The sequence below is a fragment of the Canis lupus genome, chromosome 27 (genome assembly GCF_011100685.1).
Source record: "Canis lupus familiaris isolate Mischka breed German Shepherd chromosome 27, alternate assembly UU_Cfam_GSD_1.0, whole genome shotgun sequence".
In the NCBI taxonomy this organism is placed as follows: domain Eukaryota; kingdom Metazoa; phylum Chordata; class Mammalia; order Carnivora; family Canidae; genus Canis; species Canis lupus.
In genome coordinates this window covers 17,156,280-17,173,169 of record NC_049248.1, presented here as the reverse complement: position 1 = coordinate 17,173,169, position 16,890 = coordinate 17,156,280, and positions in this window count along the sequence as shown.

Below are 16,890 nucleotides of genomic sequence, written 5' to 3'. Positions count from 1 at the left end.
GCTAAATGATAAATTCTAAGCATGTTTTAGGTTATTATTTTCAACTTATTCATCAAGATACTGAGGCTCAGAGTTAGAACTCCTGATACAAGAAAAAAAAAAAAACTTAGGTTGCAATAAACGAAGCAGTAATTAGAACTTAAGTCTTTCTGATGTCCAAGTTCTTTTCTTGCATGTTTCAGAGGAATTTCACTCTGGGCTGTCTCTTTGTATCATGTTTCACAGTGAAATTGTATTTATAGTAATCTGTTGTCTTACTTGAACCTGTAGATTACCATTTGGGGAGATATTTTTTCTTTTGGATGCTAGAAACTCCCACAGTGCACTGGGCGTGGACACATTCTCATCACCAGCTATTTTCCATATCTGTCTTTAGTATGCTAACAGAGCATATCAGAAACTAGTTTTTAAAATATTATTGTGGAGAAGATGCCTTAACTAGCTATTGATATCCTTCAACGAGTTAAATTATATAATAAGCATCAATCACTAGAAAACAATTAATCTCAGGATTTTAAATTAATAACTCTAAGTGAATTTTCCTAACCAGCATTTGAAGCTGGAAAAATGAATTCTTGGTTTCAAGTCACAGTCCTTAATTCTGACATTTTAATGTAATGCCGACTTTCATGAGGGAACACAATACAAATATGGCAATCTCTGAACTTAAATTGCTCTCCTTGGGCATCATTTCATCATTACACTCCATAAGAAAGACTAATTTTCTTGTTGGTAAGTTAGAAGACATTTTGAAAATATTTTCTATGGGATAGAAATAGATTTTACATGGTTTTGTTTCAGACAATTTTGTATATGATGATTTTGTTTCTGATTTGTTGCATACATGTGGTATGCATATACCTGTGTCTTTGATCCTCTATCTTTTTGCCTTTGCCAGGATTTTATTGTATCGTGAATATCGTATTGCTGATTATCTCCAGTTGCAACTTACCATTTATCCATCTGGGATCCAAGCCTATCAAACTTTTCCAACCTATTCTTCCCTTATTTGATAGCCTTTTCCTTATTTACTAATTGGTTCTTTATCACTTTTGTAGCTTCAGTGACTTCATTCCACTAAATAACTTGTTTTCCAATTTAAGACAACAACCGAAAGTTAGAGAATATCTGAAATGAGATGTACTGGTCTCCAGCTTCAGCTAGACTTACACATGTGCACAGTGGTACATACAGTGAAATATATATGGCCACTGACAAGATATAACTTCAATTAGAGAGAATATTAATTAAATGTTCTACAGTCATTGTGTAAATGCACATAATTAAATACCTATGAAACAATTATTCTGCATATGTATGTGTGTGCATGATTCTTAGCTTATTTGAACTGAACATTTAAAAAAAGATTTTATTTATATATTTGAGAGAGAGAGAGAGAGAGAGAGAGAGAACAAGCAGAGGGAAGGTGTAAAGGGAGAGGAAGAGAGCAGCAAACTCCCTGCTGAGTAGGAAGCCCAATGTGGGGCTCCATTCCATGACCCAGAGATCATGACCTGAGCAAGGCAGATGCTTTACTGACTGAGCCACCCAGACTCCCATGAACTGAAATTTTTGTATAGTTCTTAACTTATTGTCCATTTTGCAACTTCACTAATTCAAAATATAGCTGAGAATTAAAAGTTAAATGAAGAAATCATTTATGTATCATCAGTTCATTAATAGAAAAGTGTGCCTTCCCATCTAAGCCTATTCTTTAGACACACTCTGTGTTGCTGAGTAGCTGCCATTAATTTAAACAGGTACACTGAAGAGAAATCCAAACAGTAAGGATTGGAGACTATCTGGAAATATATATATATATATTTTGTGTGTGTGTGTGTGTGTGTGTGTGTGATTTGTGCACATGAAAGTTATGGACACAAATGGAATGAAAGTATAATTAATTTTAAGAAAAAAAAAACCCACTAGCCATGTCAAGGAAATCACCACTGAGTTTAAAAAAAAAAAAAAGATTTTTAGATTTTTCAAGTCTTAAAACCTATTCAGGTTACCCAATTTCTATAAGTTAGAATGAGGCTGCAAAATCTGAGTGACATCTTGTTCAGGTGTGTCTAAGAAGAGAAAAGATGGCAAAGAACCCATGAGAAGAGCTGGGGACTCCGCAAATTTCTACCAGAGAGTGAACTCAGTTCTAATCAAGTGACTTTCTCCAGTGATCTCAAAGTTCAGAGCCCCAATAACTCCATGCTGAAATAAAAGACATAACTTGTCTTTTCAAGGTACTGGCCATAGGATTTGCTTCTGAATATGATGGAGAAACCCACACATCATCAAGTGATTTTGAACTTGAGCTACATAGGACTTCAGGTTTTCTCCTTAAAGAGGAGAGTCAGGGATGCCTAGGTAGCTCAGTGGTTAAGCATCTGCCTTTGGCTCAGGTCATGATCATGGAGTCATGGGATCGAGTCCTGCATCAGACTCCCTGCAGGGAGTCTGCTTCTCCTGCCTATGTCTCTGCCTCTCTTTCTGTATCTCTCATGAATAATTAGATAGAATCTTAAAAAAAAAAAAGGGAGAGTCAGTGTATTCCAGGTATGGGAAGTATTGTACATAGATATATATAGATATATATTTCTATCTAGAAATCTAGAGAGACACAGCATATAACTAGTTTGTATCTCCCAGTTTCTTTTCTACAGGTAGTTGTGGCCATAGAAATGAGCCATTGCTTAAATGCTGGACCACTCGTAGGTCTGACATGCTTTTCCCTTTCTGATTGACTGAAATGATGCCACAAAGATCTTGGATGTCCCTTACTGAAGAGGAAAAGAAGGCATTAGCTTGGGTTCCTGAAGAACTATAAACAGATCACTGCCCTGAAGTATTAGTTATGAAAGAAAATAAACCGTTTGGTCTTGAAATAATAATTTTGGTCCTGGGGCAGCCTGGGTGGCTCAGTGGTTTGTTTAGTGCCACCTTCAGCCCAGGGCGTGATCCTGGAGACCCAGGATTGAGTCCCATGTCAGGCTCTCTGCATGGAGCCTGCTTCTCCCTCTGCCTGTGTCTCTGCCTCTCTCTCTCTGTGTCTCCCATGAATAAATAAACAAAATCTTTAAAAAAATAATTTTGGTCCTTAAATGAAACACCTATAATTTTTCAGTAATTTAATTAATTTTGTAACATACTAAGAGCTTATTATCCTATTCAGCTGGCAAAAAAAAAAAAAAAAAAAAATGGAGCTTCTGCCTCTCATAGAGTACCACGATCCATAAGATTAAAATCAGTGTTAAATATCATCAGTTCTTTCTAAAAAAAAATTCCTAGGTTATTTGAAAATAAAAATACCCAAATTTTACTTCTTCTCTGGTCCCATTAAAATTTGAAAAATGACTCATTTTTCAAAGTGGTAGCTGCATAAGAATTTGGAAAACAAGCTATTTTCCACAGTCTGAAGTTCAACAAAGATAGAGCACATTTCAATATTTCTAATTAAACTGACAGAATAGATGATGATAACATCTGGGGTGTTTTTGGTTATAAAACCTATTGATGTTGCTGACCTGAATGTTTCTTATCTGTAAAAGACAACAAATGAAGATAAGCCGAGTTAAAAAAGAGGAAAATGGGAATAAAGTCACCACTAAATAGCTAATTCTGTAATTTCAACATGAGCTCTCTGTTAGAAATTTTTTTCTTCGGGAAACTTTTATAATAAACATTACATCAATTAGTCAATCTGAGTTTTTCACAGAGTTTAAGAGATATTCGGATATAGAAATGAAAGGTGTTAGAAAAGTCTGCTCATCTCTCAAAAATATATCAGATAAAAATGTAGTCTTCAGAATAGAATGCAACTCTGAAGTCACAAGTAAATAGAAAGTTTAATCATTTGCACTCACTAGAAAAACTTTGAATTTCGTTTTTAGGGCATTCGTAAAAATAAAAATAAGAGCATACGTGAATGGAGATCTAGATAGTACACTGTTAACTTGATGTGCAGTAAGAACAAAGAAATCACCTTGTGTCTAACCCTTAACATTTGACCAGAAAAGTCCACTAAAAGAAGTAAATCTGGCTATAAAAGAAAACAACATGGTTTGCAACATTTGAAATCACAGATTTTTGCAATATGGAAACAAATGTTTCTTTGCACGCAGTCTTATTTCTTTTTTCTTTCTTTTCTTTTCTTTCTTTCTTTCTTTCTTTCTTTCTTTCTTTCTTTCTTTCTTTCTTTCTTTCTTTCCTTCCTTCCTTTCTTTTTTTTTTCTCTTTTTTGGCAGTCTTATTTTTACGCAGGGGATTGACTGTGCAATCATCAACTTCTGTAGTTTACTGTAAGACGGAGGCAGTGTCAACAGATGTGCCTCCACAAAACAAACATACTAAGAGTTGGTCCTTTTAAACAGCTCAGAAGTAAATTAAGCATGAACAACATAGTGCTGCTTAACTTGTAATTGTGACAAGCGGAACCAAAAATTATAATACAGGCTGGCCAAGTGGCACGTGTTCTTCCTTTCTTCCTTCTCTGTAATTATGCTGCTTATTTTCTCATTTTAATACTCTTTTAGGAGGGAAGTATTCCATTTAGTAATTGCATTCCTTTTGTTTCTATAAGGCCTGCGTTTTGTTTTCCAAAGTACTTAGTTTGGACATAATATTGTCTTACCTTTTGACCTTCTGAGCGGATTGTTGCAAGTACTTGATAGGAGTAATTTATGCAAAGATAAATGCGGGTGTCTGCCACTAGGGGGAGAGCAAACACAGTTCTGTGAGAGTTGAGAGGGCTAAGGTGTAGAGAATCTTCGTTCTGCACACCTTGAGGCTGGCCATTTTTACATCTGTTCTACGCAATTATGAAATTCTTAACGAAAGCTTTGAAGGTCGAGTTTCTTTATTTAAGGATAAATAGCCCTTCTGATACTTCCAACTGCTGTGATTGGCCCCAGGCCACAGAGCTAGGAAGCCTGCATTTCAACCAGGCTTGTATCATTTCTTCCTGTGGGGTTGCTGCTATTTTCTAATAGTTGTAGGGAGCAATTGAGAAAAATTACCATGATATTGGGAAGAAAGAGTGTTCTGTTATGTCTACAGCTTTCTGACTCTCCCATAACACACACACACACACACACACACACACACACACACAGACCCCAAAGTTTCTCAGGTTGGACGGTGCAGAAATGAGCAGAGGTGGGAGCAAGGGCACTGTAAACCATGAGCCTGACTGGCTAGAGCTGTGGTACCTCAGCTGTGGTATCTCCTGCTGGAGGGCTGTGTGATCACTGAAGTCAGAGCTGGAGAGGACGAGGGGTAGATGGAAAGACACAATTGTGAGACATGCAGAGGCTTATTTATTTATTTATTTATTTATTTATTTAATAATTGAGAATCTTTACACATTTAGATTCTATTACACCTCCACTTTTTTTTTTAATGTTTGTTACATTATTGTCTCCAATTTTGCTTTAACAAAGGTTATACACCTGTAGTTTTGGGCTAAGATGGCATCTTTTCCTAGTTTTTCTAGGTGGAATTCAATTTTAAGTGAGGTCATCTATCAAATAGTATTATCACCTACTAAAAAGGCTTACATGGATTAAGGTCAGCTTGACAAGGAAATGTCCTAAAACGTTTTGTATTAGCACACGAAGCAGTTTTCTTTTAGTTTTAATGAATGGAGAATATAAGGATGTATCTGACACCTTATTGCTGACACATGATGACTGCCTCAATGGCTAACTTACTTTTCCCTATATTGTATCATGCTGGACTACAAAGGCTTTTTGAGCTATTGCTTTTAACTGGAGTTATTTTTATCATGCATAAATTACAAAAAAACCCAAAACAAAATCCGTAACATGACTGCCATTCCTTAGAGTTCAAAAGCAGATTGACACTTTGCTCAGCTACCTGGAAGTTCAAAGAAAGATATATTTTTTTAAAAATTCTGATCTCTTGTTTTTATATATTAAAAATGGAACATCTTTCAGGGAATTCATATGTGACATCACTATTATAAAGCATTATAGAGGCAAAGTTTAAAAAATATGTAGTGTTTGCAATATAATACTTTTAACTTGCATAAGGAAAAAGTTTAATTAAATAGAGAAAAAATAAAGAATGTTTGCTATTTTCTTGTCTCTCTAAACATCTGGAATGTGCATATCCAATTCTGTTACAAAAAGTGTTAATTTAGTGAAAAATTCCTCTGCTAGCAGAACACACATACACACATTTTAAAGAGAACCAAAAGAAAGGTAAGTCTGAGCCAATCTCTTCTTTCAAACAATATTTCATGCAAAAATAACTTCAGGATAGTAAGATATTGTAAGCAATGTCTATTACCTCTTGCATAGGATTCAGTCACCATGGTATCGGTTCTCTATCCTCTCTTTATTTGCTGTTAGATAATAGCCCTGACACTTAAACACAGTGTAATATTAAAAAAAAAAAAAAAAAGAATAGCCTCTACATCAACTTTATTTTGGAGATTTATTGCTGTTGTTGTGATAATCACATCCTCATAGTCAGGAAGCCCTGTTTGAATACTGCAAGATATGTGCCTCATGAAAGGTAAATAATCTAGCTCAGCACATGTTCCACTGCCTTATGGTCTTCCTTAAGTATATCAGAGGCAAAAAGCTAAAGACTGCATTTCCAGGACTACCTTGTAGCAAGAGTTCTGGATGTCATTTAGGTTCTACTGATCATGTGCACTCAGGTAAGTCTTGACTTTAGAGCTAATCTAAGTGGAGAGAGGAGCCCTACCATTAATAGGTTGGTGTAGCAGAGCCTGGAGCCAGCCATTCTGGCAGAGTCTCTTCAGGCCTGGATAACGGCAGGTGGTAATGTTCCGCAAACCAACAGGTGCAGTGGTTGATCTCTGATCTTCAGACTCCAGCTCACATTCTGTGATGTCACATTCTGAAGTCACAACATAGGGGAACTGTGTTCTTCAGTTTTCTGATTTTGTCTTGGGCAGGTTAGTGGTCATTTTTATGATGTGATTCTGGAATTACTCAAGGATGCCCAAATACTGATTTGTTAGCGTTGAATTCCTTTTAGGTAACTTTTTGCATGAAATAGCCAGAGCAGCTTCTGTTAGCTACAACTGGACCCTGACTGATGTTTTCATAAATGATTCAGTGGTAAAATGAACAAAACATGAGAATTTCTGAAGGCTTTAAAAATTATATGTTCGAAGAATAGGACAGAAAGAGAGAATGCCAGTATACTATATCTGGACTAGAGTAGAGTAGAGCAAGAGATAAATCTGAGACTACTCAAAGACAAGACTAAGTAAGCCTTCGTGGCCTAATTTCAACTACCAGGAAAGGCAAACCTTCTGCCTACTCACTATGTCTTAAAACCTATTATAACAAAAAACCTTGTGTTTTTCTTCTCTACAAAAGGAGAATATTGTTCTAAACAGTCTTTCTTTGTGGGTTATTTATTTATTTTTGCTTGCAGGAGCACTAGAGTGGTTCAGTTGTTTAAGTCTCCAACTCTTGATTTTGGTTTAGGTCATGATCTCAGGGTTGTAGGATCGAGCCTTGAGTGGGGCTCCATGTTGGGCAGGGACCCTGCTTGGGATTCTCTTTCTCCCTCTACTCTACTTCTGCCTTCTGCCCCCCCCCCCCCCCCGCCTCCTCTCTGCCTGTCTCTCTCCCTTTCTTCCTCTCTAAAAAAAAATGTTTGCAAATATATGACTTTAAAGTTAATGTTCTTCATCTCAGCATCATAGATTTGCAAGTTCCTTCAGGTGGACTGATGAGATGCTTTTTCTTTCCAGAGATCCATACCTACATTTGAGAAAAATCTAATACTTGATAAAATGGTATATATTCTTAGAATAATAACAGGTCTAAAAGACTAAATTCCTATAGGTGAAATCTCAGCTATTGACTGCAAAAAGGACTACCTAGCCTTTTGTCCTTTTTGCAGTCAATAATGACCCTTTTTTTTTTTTTACAAATCTTTTAAATTTAATGATACATACAAACAACTATTAGTTCAAAACAGGATTGAAAGAAATACACCTATCTATGTACAATAAGACCCCTCATTTGTTTATCTTAAAATTATATTTATTTATTTGATGGCATATATTTGAGAGAGAGAGAGTGTGCACAAGTAGGGAAAAGGGACAGAGGGAATGGGAAAGGCAGCCTGGACACAGGGCTTGATCCCAGGACCGCTGGATCATGACCTGAGCCAAAGCAGAAGCTTAACCACTGAGCCACCCAGGCACCCATTAGATCCCTTTTAACCACATAATTAGAAACAATCATAAAATCTTCATACAGCTTAATCTACCCTAAGGTGTTTTTCTTCTAAGATGATCACAATTTAATTGAAACTGTATTTGAATATAGATAGTCTTATCTCTAAGAACTGCCAATATAATTATATCAAAATCCTGTCAAGTAAGTGCTCTCCATTTATCTTCTACCCATTGCAACCACACTAGTTACTCTTTTAACATTATCATCTGGTGAATGACATAAGCTAATTTGCTTTTCCTATCATTACTAATCAGAATAATTAGCAATCCCAAGTAAACTCTAAGGCACATCATTCCTTTTTATGAAAATGTGATTTTGAATTCAAGTTAATTTCGGAAACCCTGCAACCCAAAACTGACTTTTGAATACTTGCAAGTCACATTGGTATACTAAAAGTTCCAGGAAGTTTTTCAGAAATAACACTTGATTAACTTTCATCACACATTTAAAAAAATGTATCTCCCATCGAAATCTTGTTTCGTGTAACATTTAAGATCCTACTTATGGGCTCTGGCAAAAAACACTTTGAGTAACTAATATAGATCACTGAAGGATCATTACTCACTTTGCTATTTCCCAAACACTGTATAGTGGGGTGCAGGGTTCAGAGCTTCATGTCATTGCATATATCCTCATGTGGCTTTCTTGATCTTATGTTTTTTCTTTCACCTTAAGGCAAAGAAGAAAGTCTCACCTTTTATAGTATGTGTCTAAGTCTTGCATAAATCTTTTCCTTCACCATAATATCCAATTTCTCTGATAACAAATAATTATGATGATGAAATGAGAGTTTCTACTTAATAATTTTAAAACATAGGCAAATGTATACCTTAGAAATTTTTCTAGTCTTCTTAGTTTTTGCTTCCACTGATATTTTGATGGGAATTCCTCCTTCCTCCGGATACACATCTAAGCTTTCCAATGTATATTTAATATAAACATTGTAGAATTAAGGTATTCTTTTTCAAAACATTTACACTTTTACTTATATTTCTTCTAGCAGTGAATAGAAAAATGGTAGAGTATGTGGGCAAGTATTTAACTACTTACCAGTCAGAGCAGAAAGCAATAGAATTAGGGAGGAAATATAAGCTGTTCAAGGTATTTTAAATGAAACATTTTAAATGAAACTTCATGCTGTCTAATCCAAGGGAGTTTATTCACATTATTTTCTGTGTTCATGTAACCATAATGCAAAGGGCATTAGACTTGTCAGTGTACTGGAAATATTCATAATATTTGAAAGGAAAGATTACCAAAAATATAATAATTCAAAGGAAATATTCATAATATTTTGGGATAGTGTCAAAGAGGAATTTCATAGAATGGAGTGATTAAGACTATGTACCCAATTCTTGGTTCTGAGAATTACTGGTTAGTAGAGGCACTCTGCTTCACTTTTCTGATCTGTGAAAAGATAATAGTAATGGTATTTAAATAAGTTAATGCTAAGTAAATAACTTGATATAATGAATACTATTTTTATTATTTCCAAATGCTTTCTATAGTTACTGATGCTTAGAACATATTTGGGGTTGTAAGATGACTTGATAGCCATTATCTATTCATTAGAATAACAAATGCAAGGTGCTTACAATGTGTTTTGTAAAGTTCTGAGAATTTAAAACACTGCTGTGATCAATATACCAATGCTCTGCTCTCAGACAGTTCACACACTAGTTGGAAGTAGGTAGACAATAAATAATCTGAATGTGATAACAGAATTAAGACCCAAATGATAAGAAAGTGTCTCCCATCCGGGAAAACAGCAAATCTAGAGAAATATCTGATTTTACAATGGAAAGATAGAAAAAGGGAGTATGTGGGGAAGTATTTAACTACTTCTAGCCAGAGAAAGCAGAAAATTACTAACAGGTGTATTTAAGAATCAGGAAGTCCAGTGTAGCTGGGCATTACTGCGCTTAATGAAATGAAGTCATTAGTGAATAGAACAGACATGATTCTATCTTTGTGGATGTCATGGTCTAGTATAATATTAACACTTTAATTTTAGGAAGTTTCATTGGGTTGAAAGAAAGCCAAATGATGCTAACTCATTGGCCTGTGGAGCTATTAAATTAAAGGGTTAAAATATAGTCTGGTAGGGGAAAATTAATACAGGTGTTGTTTATGACATTTAATTTCTTCAAATGTATTTTCTCATTTATAACATGATAGTCACAATTGTCCTGCCTACTTCTTAGGGTTATTGGGAGGACTGAATCTAATATTTCAAGAACATTTCACAAAATAAAAAGTGGTAAGCCATTGGAAGTTATTGTTACAAATGCCTCATTTTTTTCTTATCATGTGGTTTACTACCTTATCTCTTTCTAGTATATTACTATGTCATTGAAGCCTATTCCACTATACTTTTTAACATTAAAAGAAATCCCTAGCAGTCTCCTTCCACCTTACATGATTTTCTATTTTTTTCCATAGCGTTTACACACTTATTACCTTCAACAGAATATAGTGAAGATAGAAATTCTTGTCTATATTATCCTCCATATCTAGAACAGTATGTGACATGAAGCTAGTCAATTAATATTTGCTGTAAGAAAGAATTGATGGAAAAAGGGTTTAGTTTACAGATCACCATTAACTTCATTGTAGGATTTTTTGTTTTTGCATCATTCATTAACATATGTTAAAAGAGGCAAGCAAGACAGAATTATTCTCAAGGTCGAAAGCACACAAAGCAGAGAGGAGAGAGGACTGGCCCAGGGAACACTTCTTTTGATTCTCTTTTCAGGACATCAAAGCAATTTTTTGGATCTCCTCTATCTGTCAATTACATAGAATTATACCTTTTTACTCTACTTTGTGATCAGCTAAGGGGATGCAACTGATATGGAGTATGAAAACTCTTTGAAATTACCCAGCTTATACAAATATGAGAACTGTTGCCATAAATAAAGATAACTAAGCTAAAACAAAAAGTAGATACTGAGATGTCTGTGCTGAGCTGAAGTCCTCTCCTTAACAATTCTCTGCTTAACCTAAGCTAGCCTCAGCACAATTTAACTTCATATGTTTCTTAAAAGAAAGACAAACTACTTAATTGAAATAGTGATCTTATTTTAAAAATTATTTAGCATATACTGTGTTTCAACTCTAATGATTGGATTTTACTCCTTTAATCAAGATAGTATATATTAAAAGAATGAGCAGGATGTTTTTATGCTAAGCAAATTATACCAGAAACTAGTTTGTAATTTGTGATTGTGCATGATTCTGATAGTGAAGAAATTTCATTACAGGTAGGTTGAAAAACCAGTATGCATGTGCATTTGCATGTCTGGATGCAGGTAAATAAATAGTAAAGCTCATTGATAACAGAGGCCATTATAATTTGAATAAGTTATATTCTCTCTAGGAGAGATAAAGGGTAATGAAAGACAATTCAGAGCTAGTTTGTTATTACTTCATCAAATACCTCAGCCTCAAGCTGATAAAACTCAGTTGTATGGTTCCCTTGAGACATTAACGACGACGATGCTGCCAACCATTTGTAGTGATTTCTAAAATCATTAATATCACCATTAAATGAGTTTGTGATGTAGTATAACACAGGGTAGAGCCAGAGGTGAAACTACTACATACACTTCCATAAAGCCATAAGAAGTGAGTTATGGGAGACAATAAAATGAATTGTGTTCATTCTGGACAGATGCAATGAAAAGATAATTTCCCAGTGAAACTAACAATGGGCCTTAACGACATATTGTTACTTATAAAAACTCAGACTTGTATAGTAACTTAATTTGCTTAAATCTTATTAATCAAATTTTAAAGTAAGTACTTTTGCAAACACTAATTACATTGAACGTTTATAGATTATGTTAATATTTATTGTCTTTATTGCTCCTTAATACATCAATTCATTGTGGATAAACTTTCCTGACCCTAGATCCACAGACAGTTATTTCTTATATAAATGACCTACTCCAAATATGGCATAAAGGGTCATTTTGCATTTTGTCTTGGTCACTTTAATGTAGTATCTGGTAAATAAAAGGGTAGGTTTCATTGGGCCAGCAATCATTTGGATATAATATAAAATATACAACATTTTAAAAAAATGCATAAATAAAGAAATAGTGATGGAACATCTTATTTAAGCAGATATTTAATATTAAACATATTAGCTTGAATCTAACATCCAGATACTACTCTGAAAGTTGTTTTTATTTTAAATTTCCAGCTACTATTATTCAGTAATTTTCTGTACTTTACTGTCATGATAGCTTTTAGCTCTTGATTTCCTTCCTGTTGGCTATTACCTGTGACTATAACTCAATAGAACATATCACTTAAAAGTGTGGATTTTTGGAGGAGGAGCAAAATACCAAGTGTCTGAAATAGATGAGGGTAGTTGATGGAAAAAATCAGAAGGATATCTGTAAGATAAAATATTCCTATAGAAGATAAATTTTTGTTGTTGGCATCATTTATTTCAATAAAAATACTTAGTCACATGTGAAAATAAGTAGAACTGCTTAACTTTTTACATATGACTACATAAAATAAAATAATATTCTGGATATCTTATGTAGCAGACAGACCTTATCACATAGCTACCAACACTTATTTTGTCATTTTGTCATCTTATTTTTTAAATTTTATTTTTCTGTAGCTCTCATTGTATGTAAAAAAAAAAAAAAATGAAATGACCGTGGGTCTACCAAAACCCTCTGCCTCTGCATAGACTGCTCTTGGATGTAGCTGTTCGTGTCTGTGTGTGTGTGTGTGTGTGTGTGTGTGTGTTTTAATTCATGAGAGACACAGAGAGAGAGAGAGAGAGGCAGAAACATATGTAAAGGGAGAAGCAGGCTCCTCGCAGGGAGCCCAATGTGGGACTCTATCCCGGGATCATGACCTGAGCGGAAGGCAGGCACCCAACCACTGAGCCAGCCAAGCGTCCCACTGCTTGTGAATCTACAAACCAATCTGTTAAGTTTGGCATTTGACTTTTACTTTACTTTTACTTTTTTGGGTAATTTTTAAAAAATTATTTATTTCTTTTAGAGAGAGAGTGAAAGAGAGAGAGAGAGAGAGAGAGCAGGGGAAAGGGCAGAGGGTGAGAGAGAATCTCCAGCAGACTCCCTGCTGAGTGGGAAGCCTGACACAGGGTTCAATCTCACGACCCTTAGATCATGACCCTGGAATCATGACCCTGAGATCTTGACCTGAGCTGAAGTCAAGAATCAGAGACTTAACCAACTAAGCAACTGAGGCACTCCAATTTTGGGTAAAATTTAACCTTAGTGAGTGAGCACTCAGTTATTTTGTCTTACCTCTGTCTGCTTCTTTTCTTGTCACTCTTCTGTGGTCAGGAGGAGCTTTTCAATCATATATTTGTCCATTTTATTCACAAATGCTCTCTTCAATGTTCCTTGCCCCAGCTGGGAGTCCTTGATTTTGTTTCTCCTGTGCTTTAGTCCAATTACTTATTGTGTCATCAGCTCATTCATAGTGTTTTCAACCTTTAGCCTCTAATGAATTGTTCACCAGATTCCAGCTCTGGTTTGCTGGCTCTGACACCTGACTCACTGGGCCACTTATACCAGGACATTATTGCAGAACTTGGCAGCCTGTCCCTATTGCCCCACATGTGTCTGGTCCAAACAGGCTCCTGATTATTCCATGCTTCTCTTTAGGCATACACATCATTGCACTGACATTAACGTTGCCTGATATTTGTGTCTAAGAAACTCTACTAAAGTTACCTTGCAATTACTTCCACACACGTTATGATCTATTTTATGCTATTCCATCATCAGAGAATACATCCCAGTGTCTTCTTCATTTCTGTGCCTTCACTTATTTGCCTTTATTCTTCTGAATCATATTTAGTATCTAGTTGTTTCCTCCTTGTTTTTCTTCACCATTCAAAACTGATGGTTCTTTTGCTTCCTAAACACCTCTTGAAATGATTTCTTCTCCACAACCCTATCTATGTCACTGCCATTCCGGTCCTTATCGTTTCTCACTTAGATTGTTTCAGGGGTTCCTTACTTGTTTTTATGGCCTCAGACTTACTCCTTTGAATGTCATCTGCCAGAGGTGCCAGATTTGTCTTTGTAAATGGTTTATATACTCAATCAATATTTATAAATAACATCTAAAGGCTTCTTATTATTTGCAATCAATTAATCAATCAATATCAGGAGTTAGTCTTAAATTACAGTGTCCTTTGAATTTATTGTCCAAAATGGGACACATCTGAGCAAAGGGGAATGCTATTTCTAGTTGTACCTGCACAACTGGTAAACTCTGGTAAATGAAAATACATGGTTGCCCAGATTAAGATGTTTTCCATGTTCTGGTATCTGACTTCTGTTCTAGTCTCAACTTTTCTGATTCCAGTCTCAAAATTTAAGTTCTGTATCTCCCTTTACTAGCTCATCTCTCAAAGTAGTCTTTCATGCTGTCCCATCTGCTTGGACCATTCCCCTTCATTCATCCTTTACTTGGTTACTGCCTAATTATTCTTTAACACTGCATTTAAGTGTCACATACACTAGAAACTTCCTTTGACTCCCTCAGGGTATGGTCTCAAATAATAACATCTACTTGTGCTTATTATATTGCTGCTTAATTATTTTTTCTTGTCCATCTTTTCTGCTTTTCTTTGAGATCTTTATCTCCCTAGGGGAACAGACTTTATTTTTCAATTCTGCAAACTTAGAATAACACTTAGTAGTAGCAGCATTTATGTATATGTATGCAATGATTATACAGGCATATTTTGTTTTATTGTGCTCTGTTCTATTGTGCATCTCAGATATTGCATTTTTTTTTTCATATTGAAGATTTGTTACAACCCTGTGTCAAGCAAATCTTTTGGCACCATTTTTCCAACAGCTTTTGTTCACTTGAGTCTCTGTGTCACATTTTGGTAATTTTGGGAATATTTCAAAATTTTCATTATTGTATTTGAGTGGCTGCAATCTCATGATAAAACTTAATTAGATGAGGAGTTCTTACGGATGAGCAAAGTGGTTTCTTGAGTTGGAATCTACTCCTGGCGAAGATGCTGTGAAGATTGTTGAAAGGGTTTAGAATATTCCTTAAACTTAGTTGAAAAAAAAAAAAAAAAGAACAGCAGCAGAGTTTGAGAGAACTGCCTCCAACTTTGAGAGAGCTCTGTTGTGCATGAAATGTTATCAAATGACATCATATGTATAGAGAAATCACTCATGAAAGGAAGAGTCTATTGATGTGGCAAGCTTCATTGTTGTCTTATTTTAAGAAATTGCCACAGACACCCCACCTTCAGCAACTATCCACCCGGATCAGTAGTCATCAACACAGAGGTGAGACCCAACACCAGCGAAAAGATTATGACTTGCTTAAAGTCCAGATGATAGCTAGTATTTTTAGCAATAAAGTATTTTTCCTTAAAATGTATACTTCTTTTTTAGACATCATGATACTGAACCCTTAATAGACTACAGTATAGTGTAAACATAACTTATATGCACAGGGAAGCAAAAAGTTATTTGCCTTGCTTTATGGTGATATTCATTTTTTGCAGTAATCTGGAACCAACCTCATGATGTCATTGAGTTATGCCTGTATAAATGTGAAAAGGATACCATACTTGAAGTAAGGAAATTTACAGTCAATGGGAGAGACAGATAGATAACAATACAGTATGTATTAGTGGAGAGCATATTCTAAAGCAATCAAAGAAGGTTTAAGAAAATAGGTAGAATCTGTACCTTATCTTGAGGTGGAGCAGGAGTTTGATAGAATAAGTAGAGGAAGGCATCAGTATATGTGTCCTCTAGGCAAGGGATGAAGAGAATCTCCACTTACTTGATCAAATCATCAGACTCACCCCTGGTCACCAATGAGGTTGCACTATGTAGGTATTCTCTGTCAAGTTGAATAATAATGTTTAACAATTTATTTAAAAACAACTTGTCAAAAATTTTTCAATAGAAGGAGTTATTGACCCACAAAAACTTGGAACTTGTGAATTTCAAATATATTACATTGCCTATCTTTGCAATCAAAGGGACGAGATGCAGGGACTAGATACAAACTTTTTTCTATCTTTTAGAAAATATCTATGGCAAGAATGTGTGCACAGAGAAACACACACACACTCAGATTCTTGCATATTAAAACCAAACTTGGCTTGTCAATATACCAGATGGAAGTTTAGTCTGCATGTATTATTCACATATCTTAGACAACTTAAAATTTTATTGTGCATATAGCCTATTAAGCATATTTTGTGTTTGGTAATCTTACTATGGAACATGTTTTTATTTTTCTGTGTTGTAAGATTTTTGGATTAGTACAAATCATACAACACTGGCACTTTAAAATGCAGAGCATAATTGCTATTTCTTTTAAAACTGTAGGATTTATATATTATAGTAGAGAACAAGACATTTTACTAATTTAGTAGAATCTTACAGATTCACACACTAGGAAAGATGAACTGGATTTAAAATGGTTAAAAGAAAGAAATTCATCACCATTTATAAAACCCTTGACATTTGTGACATGCACAACTCAAAAAAGAAAATACACACAAAAATGTCTATCCAAAAATAATGCACTAAACTTTGGACATGAAGTGGCACATATGCAGCATTTTATAAAGTTAGAAGAAATACTTTTG